This window comes from Jaculus jaculus, chromosome 3 (genome assembly GCF_020740685.1).
Source record: "Jaculus jaculus isolate mJacJac1 chromosome 3, mJacJac1.mat.Y.cur, whole genome shotgun sequence".
Lineage (NCBI taxonomy): Eukaryota > Metazoa > Chordata > Mammalia > Rodentia > Dipodidae > Jaculus > Jaculus jaculus.
The window spans coordinates 179,406,099-179,429,410 of record NC_059104.1 but is presented as its reverse complement, the minus strand read 5'-3'; the positions used below and the strand labels follow the sequence as shown (position 1 = coordinate 179,429,410).

The following is a 23,312-nucleotide window of genomic DNA, read 5'->3' as shown; positions in this document are numbered from 1 at the left end:
CAATAAAGCAGTTATTAACATAAAAAATATTTTATTTATTTGAAAGGGAGAGAGAGAGAGAGAGAATGGCCACACCAGGACCTCTAGCCACTGCAAAAGAACTTCAGATGCATGCACTGCCTTGTGCATATGATCTTTATTTTTCTATTTATTTTCCATTTGTTTTTACTGTAAAACAATATGCAATTTATATAACATACAAAGAGTAAAAAGTTTTAAAAAACTCTCTATCTCCCTTTCAACTTCTATTTTCATTTACACTTATATACAAAACAGTTGTTGTTTTTTGAAACAGGGTCTTGTGTAGCCTAGGCTAACCTTGAACTTATGTATACCAAAGGACAACCTTGAGTTCCTGATCATCGTTACCACCCAAGTGCTGGTATTACAGGTGTGTCTCATTATGCTCAGCGCACCAAGTAAACACTTCTTTTTATGGGGGGGGGAGGGGTCTTCAAGGAAGGGTCTCAGTCTAGCCCTGGCTGACCTAGAATTCCCTATATCATCTCAGGGTGGTCTTGAACACTCGGCAATCCTCCTATCTCTGCCTCCCAAGTGCTGGGATTAGAGGCGTGCGCCACTATGCCCGGCTTCTTTTTCTGTTCTGCTGTGTGTATGTATGGTATGTGATATGATGTGTGTGTGGTATATGCACATGGGTGTACAAATGCACTTATCCTGTGCACATGCATGAAAAGGCCAAAGAACACTGGATCTCCTTTTCCTTTCACACAGGTGCCTGTTTTCTTGGGGTGAAGACTCAGAGCTGTAGGTTTTGCATTTTTTGGGGGAGGTCAGTAAGCTCCAGTGATTCTCTGCCGTCCTCACCCCACACCCTGTGAGTCGTCCAGCTGCTTACATGGGTGCTGGGGAATCAAACTTGGGTGGTCTTGGGCCCTCAGGCTTTCACAGCAACTAGACTTAACCACTAAGCCATCTCTCCTGCCCCCTCACAAAACACTTAAACGTACAACTGGGGAAGAGAAAGGAAGGGAGGAGGGTACTTAATAGGTTGGTATTGTATATATGTAAGTACAATGATTGCGATGGGGAGGTAATATGATGGAGAATGGAATTTCAAAGGGGAAAGTGCGGGGGAGGGGGAAGGGAGGGTGTTACCATGGGATATTTTTTATAATCATGGAAAATGTTAATAAAAATTGTGAAAAGAAAAAAGAAACACGTACCACTGGGTCTAGTGCGGTGACCCACGCCTGTAATCCCGGCGCCCTGGCTTCGTCAGTTTGGTTGCTATAACAAATTGCCCCAGGCTAGTTGGCTTATGAACAGCAGACACTTGTTTGTCACAGCTCTGGGGGCTGGGAGTCCCCGCGAGGAGACTGGGCTGGGTTCTGATGAGTGGCTTGTTAGGGGTGACTGCTGTTGTCATGTCCCCACACAGCAGAAAGAGGGTAAAAGAGCTCTTTGGGGTTCCTTTGAGGAAAAAGGTCCTTAAGACGGTTTGAATGTAACATTCCCTTCTAGGCTCAGGTGATTGAATACCTAATCCCCAGCTGGTGGTGCTGTTCTGGAAGGTTGTGGAAACTAATGGAACCCTGCTGTAGGAGGTGTGTGTGTGGGGCGTCCTTAGGTGTTATGGGGGGGGCGTGCTGCTCTCTCTCTGCGACACTCCCTCCCCCTTTCTCTCACCCCTTTATGCTGCTGTGCTGCGGGCTCCCTGCTCCCCGATGCTCCCTCCAGCGTGGACTCTGCCTCTGGACTGTTTGCTAAAATAAACCCAACAGAGGAAGACTGAGTTTCTTCTGGCTGGGCATTTTGTCCCAGCACCCACCCGATAACTGAGAAAGTGACTAGCCCCATTCACGAGGACTCCACCTTCACTACCCCCACCCCCAAAGCTCACCCCCTTTTACCATCACATTAGGCAAGGGCTGGGCTTTCAATTTAGGAACTTTTCTTAGGGGGAGGGAACAAATTTTTAGTCCATTGCATACCCATAAACATATACAGAAAGAGACTTTGACTATAAATATTTGAATAACCTTAAAGTTTTCAAGGCAAACTCTTTATTCTCATGATTAAAGTTCATTTAGAAAGTGAGACATCCTTCTGACAGTAACCTTCATTGAAAACCTAATGGGAGTTAGACTAACCCAGGAGATGCACCTCTAGGCATGTCTGTGAGGACATTTCTATAGAGGAATATTTTTTTTTGTAAATTTTTTTTTTTTTTTTTTTTTGTTTTTGTTTTTCGAGGTAGGGCCTTGCTATAGCCCAGGCTAACCTGGAATTCACTATGTAGTCTCAGGGTGGCCTCGAACTCACAGCGATCCTCCTACCTCTGCCTCCCGTGTGCTGGGATTAAAGTGTGCGCCACCACACCCAGCGTCTATAGAGGTTTAACTGAGGAGGGAAGAGCCACCTGGGATATGGTTGGCACCGTCCATGGACTGGGATCGCTTGCTGAGTAAAATGGGGGGAAGGAGAAAGCTGAGCCCTGGTGCTTCCCTTTCTCTGCTCCCTGGTTGGCATCCATGGACCAAGAGGGTCCCCTGCTGCCTTCCTGCCCTGGTAGACTAGACTCCGTGAGCCAGACCTAATGCTTCTTCCCTTAAATTGCCTTTTTGTCAAAGACTTAGTCTCAATGATGAGAAGAGTAACCAATACAAACCTGGAGCTAGAAGAGGCGTTTAGCACGGACTCCTGAGTCAAAGATCTCCACAGCTGGGGTTGGGGATGTAGCTCAGCGGTACAGTGCTTGACCCAAAGGTGCATGTGACTGGGGCTGAGTGCCGGCAACACACACACACACACACACACACACACACTCACACACACTCACACATTCTCTCTCTCTTACTTCAACAGTGTACTGAATTAAGAACTTTACATGCTAATTCTTTTTTAAAAATTATTTTTTGTTTATTTATTTGAGAGTGAGAAAGGGAGGGAGGGAAGGAGGAAGACAGAGTGAGAGTGAGAGAGAGAATGGATGTACCAGGGCTTCTACCCACTGCAAACGATCGCCAGATGCATGCACCCCCTTGTGCATCTGCCTTACATGGGTCCCAGGAGGTCAGTTAACCACTAAGCCATCTCTCCAGCCCACATGCTAATAATTCTTATTTCTCCTCCTCCCCCTCCTCCATCCCCTCCCCCTTCTTCTTCTTCTTCTTTTCGAGGTAGGGTCTCACTCTAGCTCAGGCTGACCTGGAATTCACTATGGAGTCTCAGGGTGGCCTCGAACTCACGGCGATCCTCCTACCTCTGCCTCCCGAGTGCTGGGATTAAAGGCGTGTGCCACCATGCCCGGCTTTCTTTTTTTTCAAAAAATATATTTTATTTAGTTATTCAAGAGCAAAAAAGAGGGAGAGAGAGAGAGAGAATGGGTGTGCCAGGGCCTCCAGCCACTGCAAACAAACTCCAGATGCATGCTCCCCCTAGTGCATCTGGCTTATATGGGCCTTGGAGAATCCAACAGGGATCCTTTCGCTTTGCAGGCAAATGCCTTAGCCACTAAGCCATGTCTCCAGCCCTCACATGCTAATTCCCCCACCCCCACCCCGAGGTAGGGTCTTACTCAAGTCCAGGCTGATCTGGAATTAACTCTGTAGTCTTAGGGTGGCCTTGAACTCAGTGATCCTCCTACCTCTGCCTCCCGAGTGCTGGGATTAAAGGCATGCTCCACCACGCCGGCTACATATTAATTCTTATACCTCTGTTTTAATATATAGACTAGGAATAACAAACACCTGATATAATTGTGAAAATTATGTGGTGACTCTTTTTTTAAGTTTTTTAATTTTTATTGACAACTTCCATAATTATAGAAGATCAACCATAACAATTCCCTCCCTTTCCCCACTTCCCCTTCACAAATCCACTCTCCATCATGTCCCCTCCCCCTCTCAGTTAGTCCCTCTTTCATTTCCATGTCATCATCTTTTCCTCCTATTATGAGGGTCCTGTGTAGATAGTGTCAGGCCTCAAGAGGTCATGGATATCCAGGCCATTTTTTTTAAAATTTTTAAAATTTATTTATTTGAGAGCGACAGACATAGAGAGAAAGACAGATAGAGGGAGAGAGAGAGAATGGGTGCGCCAGGGCTTCCAGCCTCTGCAAACGAACTCCAGACGCGTGCGCCCCCTTGTGCATCTGGCTAACGTGGAACCTGGGGAACCGAGCCTCGAACCGGGGTCCTTAGGCTTCAGGCAAGCGCTTAACCGCTAAGCCATCTCTCCAGCCCTATTCAGGCCATTTTGTGTCTGTAAGAGTGCATTGTAAGCAGTCCTACCCTTCCTTTGGCTAATATGGTGATTCTTGGCTGAATGACCTATGGAAATGAGCAAGTGAATGGTAACAGACATGTGTCCCTGGGCCTGTATTTGTTGAGACACGTCCAGGTTCTCCTAAGTGAGGAAGTGCAGAGCAGCCTGGATTGCAGGACTCCTGACCCTTCCCTACCAAGGCTCTGGTTGAAGAAGCCATCAGTAAAGTCCAGCCTGGCCGCTCGGCTGGGGTGCGGCGGAGATGAGCGGACACTCCCTCACCCTTTTCCCCCAACGTTCTGCGAATGCAGGTCCATTTAGCAGGACCAGCATTGGCTCTCCTGAGGCCACGCTAAGACATCTTGGAACTGAGACCTCCACACTCAACTACGGCCCCGGCTTCCGGCCGGCGCGCCCCCTAGTGGTTGCTGCGGAGAAAGCATGGGTGCCCAGGGGGCGGGCAAGCCCCGTGCCCAGGAGGAGAGGGGTCAAGAACACATGGTGGCAGCTGTCCCTATTTACTACGCCCGGGCAGAACAAACACTTCACGGAACGTTCCCAGCTTGTGATGCAATCCTTCCCTGGGGGAGAACACACATTCTGCTTGGGGGGGGGGTTACCCTGCCAAGGGGGTCAACGGTGGTGGGGGACACAGCCCAGGGCCCTCTGCCGCAAAGGGCTGACGCATGGGACCCAGGAGGCCAAAGCCTTTTCCGAGCCCGTTCAGTCTCACCCACATTCCTCCAGGCCAGGGTTATAGGGCCAGTGTGATGATTAGTTAGCTTGGTTGAAGGAACATTCTGGAACAATCTGAATCTATCCCTGGGGGGGGTTGGCGCTTTCTCTTTGCAGGGTGCTGGTCTGGGACAGGTATTCATTCCCACGTGCATTTTCTCAGAACCCAGAGCATGACAGTCTTCAGCGGAACCCGAGCTAGGACGCCCTGCAAACTGGAGCCTTAATGCCACTTACAGACCTTTGTCTCCTGCCAAAGTTCACCCGCCCAGGGAGCAGAGGGGCTGGCACGGAAGCTCTCTGTATCTGAGAACCTCAAAGGCTGTTTTGTTTTGTTTTTTTCCTACCAAGTTCCCCTGCACAGATCACAGCAATTATGTTACCTACAGATATCATCCATCACAGAACCGAATAAAAAAGTCATAAAAATCCCGGAAAGCTGTTTTATCCAACATTCTGTTTGTGTCTCATTGCTCAGCTTCGTGCCCATCTCCCACCATCTCCGCCATGCCCTCCTTGGGGATTGTTCTGTAAGCCTTCCTTTCATCTAAGAACCACTGTCAAGCCACCGGATCCTGCGTTTTGCCTCATTATCCCGGGAAGACAGGAGTGTCTGTGGGCCTGCTCTGCAATGCAGGGCCATCATTACTCCTGGATAACTTGGGTCCAAAGAACGGAGTAAGGAAGATCCCCCTTGATGGGGTTACATAGAAGAAACGTTATCGGAGCACTTTTAAATATCATATTCTGAGTGTGTGTGTGTGTGTGTATGGTATCAGCATGCAGGTTCACTCTGCACCATAACCACCTGATGAAGGCCAACTTTCAGTCCACAGGTGAGGAAACTGAGGCCCTGAGACATCAAAATCTGAAAGGTCACAACCCTGGGGTATAAGAGCTGGGACTGGAACCCTGTTTGATAACCAGTCTACCATTTATCTCCTGTAACATACTTAAATTTTTTTTTAAATAAGTGAACCATTCTTTTTTTAAAAAAAATATATTGTTTATTTATTTATTTGAGAGAGAGAGAATGAGAATGAATATGGGCACATCAGGGCCTCCAGCCACTGCAAATGAACTCCAGACACGTGCTCCCCCTTGTGCATCTGGCTAACTGGGTCCTGGGGAGTCAAACCTGGGTCCTTTGGCTTTGCAGGCAAATGCCTTCACCGCTAAACCATCTCCCCAGCCCCCTTAAAATTCTTTTAAAAGGACCCTTTTAGGTAACATTAACTTAGAATAAGATGCACGTACTTTAAGTGAACAGGTTCCGTTTATACACATAGACCTTGTATCTACCACCACCACCAAAACACGAATTATTTCTATTACTCTACAAATTCCCGGCTGCCTCTCTGTGGTCATGTCGCACATGCCTCCTGCCCCCAGCCAGGTGTCCACGGAGCTGCTCTCTGTTCCTGTAGATTAGTTCTGGCTTTTCTAGAACATCAAATAAGTGATAGCCTGTGATGAAATATATATGAATACTTCAGGCCCCGGCTCTTTCATTCTTTTAGATTTCTTCATGGTCTGAAGATACAGTTGACCACAAAGCCCCGGGTTCAGTCCCCACCTATGCAGAAACAGGGTCAGCTGGCACATGCCTGAAAGCTCAGCGGTTGGGAAGCTGATGCAGGAGGATGAGATGATCAAGGTCATTCTTGACTATGTAGGAAGTTGGAGGCCAGCCTGGGCTACATGAGACCCTGTCTAAAAAAAGTTTAAAAAATGGGCTGGAGAGATGGCTTAAGCGGTTAAGATGTTTGCCTGCAAAGCCTAAGGACTCAGGTTCGATTCCCCAGGACCCATACAAGCCAGATGCACAAGGGGTGCATGCATTTGGAATTTGTTTGCAGAGTCTGGAGGCCCTGGTGTGCCCATTCTCTCTCTCTTTCTCTACCTGACTATTTCACTCTCAAATAAATAATAAAAATATTTTAATAATTAAAAAAATAGATTTATCCATGCTGTCAAATAAATTGGTGGTTTGTTTCTTTTTATTGCAGAGTAGTTTTCCATTGTGTTTATGTATATACGTTTGTGTACATTTCATTTATGTATAACTGTGTCTATCTGTATCTATGTGTCTTTCAGTGCTGGGAATTAATCCGAGGGCTATGAATGCATTGGCTACAAATTCTACATATATATGATTGAATACTAGCTTACATATTATATATGTATGCATCTGAAGCTTGTCCTTTTTCATGAGCTGAGCATGGTGGCTCATGCCTTTAATCCCAGCACTCAGGAGGCCAAGGTAGGAAGATTGCTGTGAGTTCCAGGTCAGCCTGGGCTAGAGTGAGACACTTTTAAAAAAAAAAAAAAAAGCAAAACAAAAGAACAGGAGTTTCTAGTTTAGAGTAGACTAATTAATTAATTTTGATTTGTTTGTGCTTAGTGACCTCAGATTTGCTAAGATTTTCTCTTATGTCTAGAAGCTTACTTGTTTTATCTTGTTATGCCCATGATAATTTTGGAGTTAAGTTTTAACTGAATTAAGAGTTGAGGTCAGAACACCTGGGCATGGTGGCGCACACCTTCAATGCCAGCACTCGGGAGGCAGAGGTAGGATGATTGTTGTGAATTCAAGGCCACTCTGAGACTACAAAGTGAATTTCAGTTCAGCCTGAGCTAGAGTGAGACCTTACCTCAAAAAGCCAAATAAAATAAAACAAAATAAGAGTTGAGGCCAGTTTTTTTTTTCTCAATGGATATATAGTTTTTCCAACAGTGTTTTTACAAACCATTCATGTACATTTATTTTTATTCATTTGCAAGCAAAGAGAGATGGAGAGAAGAGAGACATACAGAGAGATGGACAGGATGGGGCCTCCAGACACTTTGGGCTTCTGGCTTTACATGGGTATTTAGGAATCAAATCTGGGTTGTCAGGCTTTGCAGGCAAGTGCCTTAATCACTGAGCCATCTCTCTAGTTCTATGTGAACATTTTTATATATTTATTTGTAAGCAGAGAGATATGGGGAGGGGAAGGAAGAGAAGGAGCAGACCAGAGCCTTTTGCCGCTGCTAATGAACACTAGAAGCAGTTCCCAGTTTGTGCAGCTAGCTTTATATAGCTATTGGGGAATCAAACCCAGGCCAGCAGGCTTTGCAAACAGGAGCCTTTAACCAGTGAGCCATCTCTCCAGCCCCATCACTGTGTTTTAGAAAAGGTTATTTTCTCCCTGTTCACATTCCTTGTTAACTTGGCCATTTTGTTAAAGTTAATTGACTATCATTAACATACTGTCCTTGCTATTTTAGCTTTATAGTTAATCTTGAAATCAGGTGATAGAATTGTTGCAGCTTAGTTGTTTTATTTATTTCTTCTTATATATTTTTTATATTTGTTCCTGTATATTTTTTCAAATGCAGGCACCTTTTTTTAAAATATTTTAAAATTTATTTTTATTTATTTATTTGAGAGAGAGAGAGAATAGACATGCCAAGGCCTCTAGCCACTGCAAATGAACTCCAGACTCATGTGTCACCTTTTGCATTTGGCATCTATGTGGGTCCTGGGGAATTGAACCTGTGTGTGTGTGTGTGTGTGTGTGTGTGTGTGTATAATTTTTTTTTTTTTTTTTTTCTGAGGTAGGGTCTCACTCTAACCCAGGCTAACCTGGAATTCACTCTGTAGTCTCAGAGTGGCCTTGAACTCACAGCGATCTTCCTACCTCTGCCTCCCAAGTGCTGGGATTAAAGGCATGCACCACAACACCCGGCTTTTGCCCTAAAATATTTTTGTTTTTATTTATTTGAGAGAGAAGGACAGAAGCAGAAAGAGAGAGAGAGAGACAGACAGACAGACAGATGACAGAGACAGATAGAGAGAAAATAGGCATACCAGAGCCTCTGGCCACTGCAAACAAACTCCAGATGCATGTATACTGTCTTCCACACACATGCAAATAAATAAAAAATTTTTTAAATATAAATTCATCTAGGAAAAATGATATAGTAACACTATCAAGTTTACTAATTTGCAGGATATACTAATATGGGATATATACTTATTTAGCTCTTCTATAATTTCTTTTCTTAAATATTCTACTTATTTATTTATGTATTTATGAGAGAGAGAAAGAGCAAATATATATAGAGAGAATGGGCGTGCCAGGGCCTCTAGCCACTGCAAACAAAACTCCAGACCCATGCGCCACTTTGTGCATCTGGCTTATCTGGGTACTGGGGAATCAGACCTGGGTCCTTAGGTTTCACAGGCAAGTGTCTTAACCACTAAGCCATCTCTCCAGCCCTATATAATTTCTTTTTTTTTAAATATAAATTATTTATTTTGTGTGTGATGTGGGTGTGTATACCACAGTGTATGTGTAGAGGTCAGAGGTAACTTTTGGGCTTTGCCTCGATTTCCACTTCATTTTAAAATGGGATATCCCCCGACTGTGCACCATTCCCTCCTTGAGCTTCTGGGAAATTCTCCTCTGTCTGCCCCTTCTTGTAGATGCACTGGGATTACAGAAGCCCGACACAGCTTTCAGCTTTTTAAAAATGTGTGCACACATGCATGCCTGTGTGTGTGTGTGTTGCAAACAAACACCCACCCCCTTCACGTGGATGACTGGGGAATTGAGCCTGAGTTAGACTTTGCAAAGCCTTTAACCACTGAGCCATCTTCCTAGTTCCCAGCTTTTAGCTGTTACCAGGAAGAGAGATGAATGTTTTAGGGCTTTCTCCATTCTCCTCTTCTTTCTGGGTTCCAAGTCCATGGGCTCATGCATCTTTTTTTCTTTTTTTAGAGAGAGAATTGGTGGGCCAGGGCCTCAGCCACTGAAGTCCAACCTCAGATGCCTGCGCCACCTAGTGGTCATATGTGACCTTGAGCTTGCCTCACCTTTGGGCATCTATCTGGGTAATGTGGGATCTGGAGAGTCAAACTGGAGTCCTTAAGCTTTGCAGGCAAGCGCCTTAACCACTAATCCATCTCCCCAGCCCACATCCAGGCTTAAAGGGCTTTTCCGTCCTCAGAGAAACCTCACTGGAAACACCCTCACAGGCATACTTAGAGGTGTGTTCCCCAGGTGATTCTGAATCCAATCAGGTTGGCAGTGAAGATGAACATCATAATTATTTTAGAACCTATCTTCTGTTTAGTTGATGACTTAAACAGAACTCAACTTTGTTTTTCTTTTCATGTGCTGTAGGTATTAACAAAATTATTAAAGTAACAATATGTAGTATATTTCCAAGTATTCAACAAAGAGAGAGCAAAGAACAGCATGAGAGGAGTTTAAGATTTCTAAGCGAACAAAGGCCAGGAGCATCTCTGGAGGAAGTTTCTAGAAGCAGAGACTCAATTGAGAGAACAAAAGCCTTTGTCTCTGGAGTCTGCTGAGACACTCCGAGCACATGTAACCACGAGTGTATTCTGTTGTGCTATGTTTCAGAGAATAAACATGCTAGCTTATTGTGTTCTCTGAATGTATCTGAGATAAAAAATGTTCAGCACGTGGTGCAAGTTACTGCTTTTATTCACAGTAGGAATCAAGATCTAAGATCCAACAGAAAGTGAATAAAATCATCATTTATCTTTTGATCTTTCATTTGTTTCCAGAGAAAAGAACTGGTTTATGTCAAAATCACCTCTCTTGTATTTTTAAACATTTAAATAATAAATAATATTATTATTTATCTGTTTGTTTGCAAGCAGAGAGAGAAGAGTGTGTCAGAGAGAAGGAGAATGGGCATGTACCAGGGACTCCAGCCACTGCAAATAAACTCCAGATGCATGTGCCACTCTGTGCATCTGGCTTTATGTGGGTACTGGGGCATTGAATCTGGGTTATTAGGTTTTGCAGGCAAATACCTTAACTACTGAGCAATCACCCCAACCTGTGTTTAGCATTTTTATTGATAATCTTCATACATGTACATAATGTAGATTGATTTTAATCTCCTTCCATTGCTTTCTTTTGTCTTCCCTCCCCCATCCCTCTTCTAATGAACCTTTTCTTCTTTCCAACTAATGTCCCTCCTATTTTGATTATTATTTTTTAATATTTTTTATTGGCAACTTCAATACTTACAGACAACAAACCATGATATTTCCTCCCCTTCCACACCTTTCCCTTCATAACTCTGTTCTCCATCGCATTCCCTCCCTCTCTCCATTAGTCTTTTTTTTCCAGCCCTGCTACACCTTTTTTAAATTTTTCATTTAAAAATTTTATTGACATAATGTATTTCATAAATGTACCTAATGTATTTTGGTTAGTCTGTCTTTTAGTTTGATGTCATTATCTTTTTCTCCTGTAATGAGGGTCTTGTGTGGGTATTGTTAGACACTGTGAGGTCTTGGGTATCGAGGCCAATTTCTGTCTGGACAGTTGTCTGTAAGGAGTGGTCCCCTTCCTTTGGCTCTTACATTCTTTCTGCCACCTCTTCCGCAATGGACCCTGAGCCTTGGAGGGTGTGAGATGTTTCAGTGCTGGACACTCCTCCGTCTCTTCTTCTCAGCACTATATTGTCTTTTGGGTCATCCCAGGGGTCACCACCATCTGAAAAGAGAAGCTTCTCTAACTAGAAGTGAGAGTAGCATTAATATATGAGTATGAACATTAAGTGTAGTGCTTTCAGGACAATTTGGTGAGAATAATATATGCATTTATCCAGACAAGAGCAGGCTTTATACCCCTAAGGCTCATGATCTCCTCTGCCATAGCTTTGCTTATTATTATTATTTTTTTGGTCCTCCATCATCCATGACAACATGTTGACGGGGCCAGAATTGTGCAGGTCTTTTGCACATAATGACAGTCTCGGTGAGGTCATGAATGCAATGGCCAATTTGTGTCTAGAAGACAGCTTTTCAAATCTCTCCTCTCCATCCTCCAGCTCGTACATTCTTTCCACCACCTCTTCTGAAATGTTTCCCAGGCTTTGGCAGGTGGGATAGAGATGCCTCACTTAGGGCTGAGTCACTTTTCCTCAGCACTTTGATGAGCGTTAAATCTCCCCAGTAGCCACCACCATCTGCAAAAAGAAGCTTATCTGACTAAAAGTGAGAGTAACATTCATGTGTGGGCATAAGCAGAAATATTTAGTGGGCAGTTTGATGGGCTCCACATATCCATTTGGCCAGACAACGGTAGTTGCTTGCACCTCAGGGCCTCCTCAGAGGTGGGGACTGCCTGTCCAGGAAGGAGGAGCTGCGGCAGCTATCTTAGAACTGCTGAAGGCTGAGCGTCATGCGACACCCACCAGTGTCTCTAGGTCAGCCAGATCAGTTCGCTCCCCTCCCCAGGCTGTTCCCATCGTCCCCTGAGGAAGCTCCCAGCGAGTAGTGAGCATCTTGTGCAGGCTTCGTTCTCTGCAGTTTCCCAGGCACTCGCCTGCCCATGATCTTTCCTACTGTCACAGATGCTGTTTGATCTAGAGGATTCCAGATCAAGGAAAGAGCCGGTCTTTGAGCCACACCACAGATTCAGCTCCGGCTCTGTCAGTCACCAGGGTGCGGTGTTGGGTTAGGTGCCTTTCTCTCCCTGAGTGTCCATTTTCTCGTTCCTTGCCTGGGGAGGACACCTGGGCCACGTTGCCACAGTGCTGGCGTGGCCGGAGCTGGACAGTGGTGGCCATGATTGCTGTATCTTTCCAGGTCTGTTAATGCTGTGATTTTTTTTTTTTTTTTAATTCAGGGTAAGATTACACCAGACGTCACATGTGTTAACATAGCCCTAATGGATGGGGTGCAAAGTGTCAAATTCACCACCTCCACTGCATCTTCTCAGTGCCATCATGGTAAGGAGGAACTTCAACAGATGTGCCCAAGAACCAAGGCAGCCGCTGTACCATAAGTCTAGCGGGAGAGCAGGCCTGACTACCCTGCGACCACCAAGGACCTCCAGCTTCAAGGCTCCACGTGGGTTGCTTCGGACAGTTTCCTATGAATTTGCTTCTACCAGCGTAAGAGCACAGTTGACGAGGTCTACATGCCGTGTTGGGTGCAAAGTGGGAAGTGAGTCAATCGGTAGGTAAGCATGGAGGCTGGGCGAGCGCCATGAGGGTGAGGCATGGGTTCCGCCATCAACAGCTGAGAGAGAGAGAGCGAGGGAGAGGGAGAGGGAGAGGGAGAGAGAGAGAGAGAGAGAGAGAGACAGACAGCGAGAGCGCCTGGATTTTTCTCCAGTAGTGACAATGCCAAGCTGCCACCTCATGTGTGTGTGTGTGTGTGTGTGTGTGTGTGTATTCATATGTGTGTATATGCATGTGGACTTGCAATGTGTGTTTTGTGGAGACCAGAGGTTGATATTGGGTGTCTTCCTGAACTGTTTTTCACCTTATTCTCTTAAAAATATTTTTATTTATTTGAGAGAGAGAGAGAAGGAGGCAGAGAGAGAGAGAAAAAAGGCACACCAGGGCCTGTAGCCACTGCAATTGAACTCCAGATACATGTGCCACTTTGTGCATCTGGCTTTCCATGGGTACTGAGGAACCGAACCAGGGTCCTTAGACTCTGCAAGCAAGCACCTTAACCTCTGAGCCATCTCTCCAGCCTCACCTTATTTATTTTTGGTTTTTCAAGGTAGATTCTCACTCTGGCCCAGGATGACCTGGAATTCACAATGTCGTCTCACGGTGGCCTCGAACTCACGGCGATCCTCCTGCCTCTGCCTCCCGAGTGCTGGGATTAAAGGCGTGCGCCACCATATCTGGCTTCAGCCTCACCTTATTTTTTTTAAAACAGGCTCTTTTGCTGGAGCTTGCTGATTGGGCTGGGCAAGCACCAGGGGTCCCCCCGCCCAGTGTCTCCCTCCACAGAGCACACACGTGTACGTGCAGGCAAACCGTCACAGTTCTATAACACACATCTCTGCGTGCACAGTCATAACACCGTACTTTATGACTCAGCAGTGTAGAACCCGAGCCGAGGTGAGGCTCTCGTTAGTGTTGCCACGCGCCAGAGCACGCACAGTGCCCGGTGTGCCCGGTGTGTGTCCGGAACTGAGGCTGCCATGACAGCCCGGGAGAGCGCTGCCAGCAACACGGGGGGTTCATCTCACACTTGCTTTTATTAAACATTTCCCTTTCTTTCTTTATTTATTTATTAGAGACAGAGAGAGGCAGAGAAGGAGAGAGAGATGGAGAGTGAGGAGTGAGAATGGGCGCGCCAGGGCCTCCGGCCACTGCCAACAAACTCCAGACGCATGCGCCACCATGTGCGTCTGGCTTACATGGGACCTGGAGAATCAAACCTGGGTCCTTAGGCTTCGCAGGCAAACGGCTTAGCCACTCAGCCATCTCTCCAGCCCCACACATTTGCTTTTGAATTGTTTTGGTCATTGCGTCTTCACTGTTGACCAAGTTTTCACAACCCCGCAGCCATTTACATAACCCCACAGGACGCTGTGATCCACAGGTTAAGAAGCTGCGTTTTAGGCAACGGAGAATAACTTTGGCTCCTTACCCTAGTGAGCCAACTGTACCACCAGCATTTGCGTCTGCCAACTTTCCTGTTTAAACAAATCCTCTATATGAGCTGAGCATGCCCAGACATGTGACATGGTCTTTCCATTTTAAACTGTGATCTTAAACTGGATATGCTCAGAATTGTAGCTACTTTTACGTATGCCTTCCTACATAAGCGAATACCTGATCCCTGAATAAAATTCTCATCCTACCTGTTTGGGGCATAAAATTGGTTTGCGACGGGCTGGAGAGATGGCTTAGTGGTTAAGCGCTTGCCTGTGAAGCCTAAGGACCCCGGTTCGAGGCTCGGTTCCCCAGGTCCCACGTTAGCCAGATGCACAAGGGGGTGCACGCGTCTGGAGTTCGTTTGCAGAGGCTGGAAGCCCTGGCGCGCCCATTCTCTCTCTCTCCCTCTATCTGTCTTTCTCTCTGTGTCTGTCGCTCTCAAATAAATAAATAAATTAATTAATTAAAAAAAAAGAAAAAAGGAACCTTTAAAAAAAAAATTGGTTTGCGAGTGACTTTGCATTTGCTGTCCTTACTCAAAGCTGGTAGCAAACCTTTATTGGTTCTTTTGTCTTTTGGTCATGCTGACTGGCTTTGGACATACCAAGAGGAGAACACATTGTGTTTAGTTAAACAGATTTGTCTGAAAAAAGACAAGTCATCTTTCAACAGAAAATGGCAGGAAGCAGCCGGGCGTGGTGGTGCACGCCTTTAATCCCAGCACTGGGGAGGTAGAGGTAGGAGGATTGCCATAAATTAGATGCCACCACCCTGAGACTGAGACTACAAAGTGAATTCCAGGTCAGCCTGAGCTAGTGTGAGACCCTACCTTGAAACCCCCCCCCCAAAAAAAAAGGCAGGAAGCCTACATGTCAGCCAGAATTACTGTCAGCACTGGATGAGGTTCCATAAAATGGAATTGTTTCTGAGGCAGAGATCACAAAAAAAAAAAAAAAAAAAAATCAAAGAGAAATATGTGAACGTTAATAAACTTATTTAGTGGAAACAAAGGCCAGTGTTTGGAGATTGATATGGTCTGGTATATTTCAGGTGACATTAAAATTTATTCCACATGACATTTAAAAAAATTAACAATCACAAAAAATTTCTATAAAAATCTGTGTTTTTTTAAAAACCACAAGGGCAGGCAAGGTTCAAAAACAGTATCATAAAAGTGACTTACTTGCTTGCATTTTTTAATTGATTAAGAGCACACACTGAGAGTGCTGGTACATACCTTTCATCCCGGCACTCAGCAGACGGAGGTAGGGGGATTATTGTAAATTGGAGGCAATTCTGGGACTACAGAGTGAATTCCAGGTCAGCCTAGGCTGGAGACCTTAACACACACACACACAACACCCCACAAAAGCAACAATAATCAATTTTCTCAGGAGCTGAATAACAGATGATTCTAAATTAAGATTAAGGGCTGGGCATGGTGGTGCGCTCTTTTAATCCCAGCACTCAGGAGGCAGAGGTAGGAGGATAGCTATGCGTTTGAGGCCACCCTTAGACCACATAGTGAATTCCAGGTCAGCCTGGGCTAGAATGAGACTCTACCTTGAAAAAACAAATCAAAACAAACAAACAAAAAAGAATTGTTAAATTAAGCTGGGCATGGTGGTGCATGTCTGTAATCCCAGCACTCCAAAAGCAGAGGCAAGATGATTGGGGTATGTACTGAATTTTTTAAAAAGATTTATTTATTTTTATTTATTAAATTATTATTTATTTATTTATTTATTTGAGAGCGACAGACACAGAGAGAAAGACAGAGGGGGAGAGAGAGAATGGGCGTGCCAGGGTTTCCAGCCTCTGCAAACAAACTCCAGACGCGTGCGCCCCCTTGTGCATCTGGCTAACGTGGGACCTGGGGAACCGAGCCTCGAACCGGGGTCCTTAGGCTTCACAGGCAAGCGCTTAACCGCTAAGCCATCTCTCCAGCCCATTTCTATTTATTTATTTGAGAGAGAGAAAGAGGGAGATACAGAAATAGGCAGGGAGAGAGGAAGAGAGAGAGAATGGGCGCATGAGGGCTTCCAGCCACTGCAAACGCACTCCAGATATGTGCGCCTCCCTTTGCATCTGGTTTACATGGGCCCTGGGAAGTCAAAGCTGGGTCCTTTGGCTTTGCAAGCAAGTGCCTTAACCACTAAGCCATCTCTCTAGCCCCTACATTTTTTCTTTTTATTATTTTAAAATAATTTTTAGTTTTATTTATTTGCAAGCAGAGAGAGAAGAGAGAGAGAGAATGGGCATACTAGGGCCTGTAGCCACTGCAAATGAACTCTAGACGCATGTGCCCCTTGTGCACCTGGCTTACATGGGTTCTGGGGATTAGAACCTGGGTCCTTTGGCTTTTCAGGCAAATGCCTTAACCACTAAGCCATCTCTCCAGAGCTTTCTTTTTCTTTTACTTCTATTTTTTTTTTGTTGTTGTTGTTGACAACTTCCATATCCCATGACAATATCCCATGGTAATTCCTTTCCTCCCCCCACTTTCCCCTTTGAAACTCCCCTCTCCATCATATCCCCACCCCCTCTCAATCAGTGTCTCTTTTATTTTGATGTCATGATCTTTTCTTCCTATTATGATGGTCTTATGTGGGTAGTGTCAGGTTCTGTGAGGTCAGGGATCTCCAGGCCATTTTGTGTCTGGAGGAGCATGTTATAAGGAGTCCTATCCTTCCTTTGGCTCTTACATTCTTTCCTCCACCTCTCCTGCAATGAATTTTTTTTTTTTTTTCTTTTTAACGAGATAGGGTCTCGCTCTAGCCCAGGCTGACCTGGAATTCACTATGTAGTCTCAGGGTGACCTCAAATTCACAGCGATCCTCCTACCTTTGCCTCTGAGTGCTGGGATTTAAGGCACGTGCCACCAAGCCCAGCTCCGTAGTGAGTTTGAGGTCAGTCTGGGTTACATAGTGGGACTTTGTCTCAGAAACAAATACAGAACAAAAGTTTACTAGACGGACACTGGAATGTGTGATCAGCACTAGAAAGAGGTGTTCCTGTGAACATAAGAACAGAACTAGGATCCTTCCAGGAAATGGAAACCCTCTTGCTACTTTAAAAAGTAGGGCACCTAACGCAGGCATTTGTTCCTTAGAGGATGGTGTTCCTAAGGACACAAATGGGACATTGTTTCTCAAACTTGAATATATATCTAAATAATCTTGCATCTTTTTTAAAAACATTTTTTTATATTTATTTATTTATCAGAGAAAGAAGGGGACAGAGAGGGACAGAGAAAGAGAAAGAGAGAGAGAGAATGGTGCACCAGGGCTTCCAGCCACTGTAAATGAATGCCAGATGCATGTGCCCCCTTGTGCATCTGGCTTACGTGTGTCCTGGGGAATTGAACCTGGGTCCTTTGGCTTTGCAGACAAATGTCTTAACTGCTAAGCCATCTCTCCAGCCTATTCTTGCATCTTTTATGCGTGGTTTTTTTTTTTTTTTTTTTTTTTTTTTTCCTGAGGCAAGGTCTCACTCCAGCCCAGGCTGACCTGGAATTCACTAGGTACTCTCAGACTGGCCTTGAACTCACAACGATCCTCCCACCTCTGCCTCCACCATGGCCAGCTGGATCTTTTTATTTTATTTCAAAATCGGTGGATGGCATTCCTGGGGAATGACAGTCTAGGTCGTCCTCTGGCTGCCACGTGCACAGGGACACGCACACCCACGCACAAATGATCGCACGCACACAAGCATCAGTATGCACATTCAAATTCAGTGTGATTAATCGGGGCTTGAGATTCAGCATTTAAAACACTCCCAGACGGAATGGGAGCCACTGGCTCCTGCGCATTTTGATACTCAGGAAACGAGGGAAGTGGACGAGAGCAGAGATTAGCAGTGGCAGGAAGTCGCGGCTTGCCTGGGGACCGAAGGAGCACGGAAAGAAGAGATTTGGGTTCCATTGAGTGGTGGGAGCAGCGCAGCTGGGCTTCCTGCCTGGGGTAGGCGGAGGCAGGGCTGCCCGGGGTGCCCACAGCTCGTGCCGAGGCTCCAGCCTGCCCCCTCCTTCCAGCCTGCCCCCTCCTCCCAGCCTGCTCCCCCCTTCCAGCTTGATCTTTCAGTTTTGTTTTTTGCCTGCCACCATAGACAAAACTGCCCTCCCCAGGGCTTGCGCAGCCTCACTGTCTCTGGGTCTCTGCTTTCTGTCTCTGGACGGCCCTTAAACTTCTCATCCCATTAATACGGTGAACAATTAAACTTGATCTCAACTTTGCTCTCTGAATCTTTGTGGATCCTGTAGGCATAGGATCTACCCTCTTCAAAAGTACTGGGAAGAGGGAGTAAGAAAAGGAGATACAAATAGAGATTCTAGCAATCACAATTTCTCTCTCTCTCTCTCTCTCTCTCTCTCTCTCTCTCTTTTTTTTTTTTCAAGGTAGGGTCTCACTCTAGCTCAGGCTGACCTGGAATTCACTATGTAGCCTCAGGGTGGCCTCGAACTCGCGGTGATTCTCGTACCACTGCCTCCCGAGTGCTGGGATTAAAGGCGTGCGCCACCACGCCCGGCATCAATTTCTCTTTTTGTGGGTCTATTGTGTGCTAGGCATGAGTGTGCATATGTGTGTGGGGGGCCAGAGGACAACTTGGGTAACAATGCTCAGGTGCCATCACCTTTTTTTTCAAATATGTTATTAATTTATTTATTTCAGAAAGGAAGAGAAAGAGGGAGAATGAGAGAAAGAAAGTGAGAAAATGGGCACACCAGGGCCTTCAGCCACTGCAAATGAACTCCAGGCGCATGTGCCACCTTGTGCATCACCTTTAAAAAATGTTTTACTTATTTTAAAATATTTTATTTGCCAGGTGTGGTGGTGCCTGCCTTTAATCCCAGCATTCAGGAGGCAGAGGTAGGATTGCTGTGAGTTCAAGGCCAGTCTCTGAGACTACATAGTGAATTCCAGGCCAACTTGGGCTAGAGCGAGACCCTATCACAAAAAAACCAATGATCCTCTTACCTTTCTGCCTCTCTTCTCTCAGCTACAACATCTCTTGTTAGCAGTAAGCTCCCCTAAGACCTCAGGCCAAGTGAGATCTACCAGGAATGGCTTCTCATCACATCTTTCCTTGTTCTTCCTCACACTTACCACACTGTGAATCTAAATGTTCATGCGGTCTATGTCCCGGTCCCCAACTAGGCCGTAAGTTCTGTAGGGGGTCAAAATCATATCTACTTTGTCAAGGTCGTGTTTCCCATGCCAGGAGGGCCAAATACATGCATAGGTGCATCTTCGTGTTTATTAGCACGCGACACTCTGTTTGAGTGTTTTGATGGCTAAGAGACATATTCTCAATTTGAATATTTGCGCGTGACTATCAGAGGAATGGGATTTGGCATCTGGCGCCACGCGAGGCCGTTGGCTTTGGTAATGAGCTGGCCCATCGGGCACCGGTCTCACTCCGCGCTCTTGAAGCTGCATGCTGTCCGCAGCGCCGCAGGCATGGGCATCCCAACACCGCCCAGTTTCATAGACATTCCTTCATTTCATCCTCGCGACCGCCTAGGAGGAGGCTGCTGCTCCCGTGCTGGTGACGGAGCCTCCCGTGGAAGGATGCTGTAGCCGTAGGAAGCTCGAGGACCAGGACCACCGTGACCCATAGCTCTGTGCTCCTCACCCAGCGCAGCGTCCTCAGAGAGTATTTACTTACTGTGCGCGTGAGTGTGTGCACGTGCGTGCGCTCGTGTGTGTGAGCACGGATGCTCGTGTATAGATCAGAGGACAGCTGTCGGGTCAGTTCTCACCTTCTATTTCAATTTTTTTTTTGGTCTAAGGAATTAAAACAAAAAGGAAAATTTAGTACAATATTAACAATACTCTGAGGATAAATCCACAACAGACTAAAGTTGGATTTTTTTTTTTTTCCTTTCTTTGCGGAGACGAATGGTTTTCTGAAAGTACGTGGGGCTGAAGCTGTCAAAACAAAACTGGGCTTCTGAAGGTCCAGGTGGAACGGCCGTGGCGCTTCCCGCCGCCCTCCGCGTGCTCTGCTCAGGGTGACAGCGAGTGCTGGTTTCAGGAGAAACTGGAGGGCTTGTTTCCCGCATCAGCTTCTTATGAGCCCACACTCTCCTGCACAAACTGGGGCTTCACTGTGACCTCCTGGGCCATGGCCTTCAGCCACTCACCCAGCCCTACGCGCTTCAGCATCTCCTGATCAGTGTTATGAAGCATGGCCGGGTTATTGTATTTTTTTCAGGATTATCATGGAACCTGACCACACCATCCTTTTGATTAATACTTGCAAAAATGTCACCATCTTCTATCACATGTAGTACATATTTTTCTGCCTCCTGAGGTCCAGATAATTGCACATGACTTGCCATATCTTGTAATGATAGTGTTAAAAAGGTCTTAGGTAGTCTCTGAATGTTCTTCTTACAGAGCGAGCACAGGCCCAGGTTGTCATGAGTGAACATCTCACTGTGCTTGGTCACCAGGTTTCACAGCTCTGAGGGGTTATTGGCTGAATACACTTGTGCTAACCCACGGTAGGCGTGTATTGAGGTCAGCTGGTCTGCATTCATCTGCATCTCGCCTATGGCTTGCTTAAGGATGCCAGTTCCTCGAAGGGGCTGTTTTCTTTCCGCAACTGCATTTGATAGCTGGTGGCCGAGCCCAGCAAAAGTATCTGTTGCATAGCGAATGTGCTCCCATTACAAGCACCGGTGAGAAGCTGAACCTGTGAGGATAATGTTTCGAAGTCAGGAACACTGGGCATAGGAAACTTCACAGACAGAACAGCAAAGGACGCCCAAAGAGTGTTCTTGAACCTCCAGAGCCCCAGCACAAAGTCCAGATGGGACAAGTTCTTCACAAGGAGTTCCTGGCTTTTGCTGATCAGTTTGCAGCGCTGGGTCGTTTGCCCTGTGCCGAGAGCTGTTGGACACTGTTCACGAACTGCTCCAGGCAGATGCCATGTCCCCCAGGCAGATGCCATGTCCCCCCGGCCCCCCTCCCCCAGGCAGCCCGGAGCAGCAGAGGCAGCTCGCTCCCAGAAAACGTGGCCACTCTGAGAGGAGGGGCTGCAGCAACCCCTTCTGTCTCATTTGAGGGAGTCTCTTGTCACTGCCCCCCTTCTTGCTATAGGCACACTGGCATTGCAGAAGCCCGTCACGGCTGTGGCTTATATGTGGGATCTGGGGATGCAGGGATCTGAACTCAGTTACTCAGAGACATGTGGCAGGTGCCTTATCTACCAAGCCATCTCTCCCTAGCCCCACAGTGCAACTTTTTATTATTTATTTTTTTTCGGTTCTTCAAGGTAAGGTCTCGCTCTAGTCCAGGTTGACCTGGGATTCACTTTGTAGTCTCAGGGTGGCCTCTAACTCAGCCAATCCTCCTACTGCTGCCTCCCAAGTGCTGAGATTAAAGGTGTGCACCACCATGCCTGGCCAACATTTTTTTTTAAGAGAGAGAGAGAGAGACAGAGAGAGAATGAGAATTGGCACACCAGGGCCTCAGTTACTGAAATTGCAACACAGATGTTTGCGCCACCTAGTGGGCATGTGTGACCTTGCAACTGCCTCACCTTTGTGCATCTGGCTTACGTGGGTCCTGGAGAGTTGAACATCGGTCCTTAGGCTTTGCAGGCAAGCGCTTTAACTGCTAAGCCATCTTTCCAGCTCCCAGCCAATTCTTATAACTACTAAATAACTAGCACTGAGTTTAACTAAGTAAGTTTTTTTTTCCCCCTTGAGAATGGGTTTCTACTTCAGGTTGGCCTCAAATGACCTTGAGTTTCTGATCCTTCTGCCTCCATCTCCCCTGTGCTGTGATTACAGACATGTGTCACCACATCTGGTGATGCTGGGTAGGGAAGCCGTGGCTTCACACATGCTAGGAAAGCACTCTACCAACTGAGCTACGTCTCCACCCCCATTCCCTTTCCATTTTTTTCTAGCTGAAAGGCAAAAGATACAGAAGACTCAGGAAGTGACTAGCAGAAAGCCTTCAGAGACTGGACAGAAAGTAAGGGAAGCAGAGGCTCAGGAGTGTGGGGGTCCAGCGTGTGTGTGTGCGTCCCTGAGCTGCCAAGGGCCACGAGAGGCCTTTGTTAAGTCCAAACTGAAGCCATGAAAAATGTTTGGCAGGTTGAATCTGGTGGCACGCCAGCTTACGAGGGCTGATTAAGTTTTCTGGAATTTTGTGAGCTGGTTATTATCAAAATCTACAGCTCATTAATTTATTATTAAAAATAATGTTAAACAAGAAGATAACACATCCAAAATTTATTTTTTCCTAATGTTATTACATTGTACGGCTTGTTATCTATGTGACTGAGTTATTTATGTCTACTGAAACCTAATGGCAGCCCCACTACATTTACTGTGTCTTTTCCCAGCTCCAAACTCAGTCAGTAACGTGGGCAGCTTGAGCCTGTCTATGGTAGAGTGTTTTACAGCACGTAATTGGTAAGTAATACATATTAGCCCCAACTCTCATGAAGGTTGGAGTTTCTGTTTGTTTTTCTAGACAAGGCTCTCCCACTTAGCTCAGGCTAGCCTGGTCCTAACTATGTAGCCCAGGATATCTCTCTACTTTAACATCCCAAGTGCTTGGACCACAGATGTAAGCCGTCACGTCCATCTTCGTAAAGGCGGTGTTAACAGTTTGTCAGTGCACCAGAGTTATTGCTGGGAAAGGGACAAAGTTCACAGAGGTTTTCCAAAAGCCAAAGAATAGTGCCTATTAAAATATCAGAAATAAATAAGATATTTAATTTAAAAAAGGGCTGGAGAGATGGCTTGGCGGTTAAGACACTTGCCCGCAAAGCCTGACAACCCGGGTTCGATTCCCCAGTACCCACATAAAGCCAGATGCACAAAGTGGTACATACGTCTGAAGTTTGTTTGCAGTGGCTAGGGGCCCTGAAGCACCCACTTTCTT

General features: G+C 46.0%; 1 pseudogene; it reads right to left on the bottom strand.

Moving 5' to 3' along the window:
- Positions 1-20,438: 20,438 nt before the first annotated feature.
- On the bottom strand, positions 20,439-20,956 carry LOC101615210 (annotated as a pseudogene).
- Between the last annotated feature and the right edge of the window lie 2,356 nt (positions 20,957-23,312).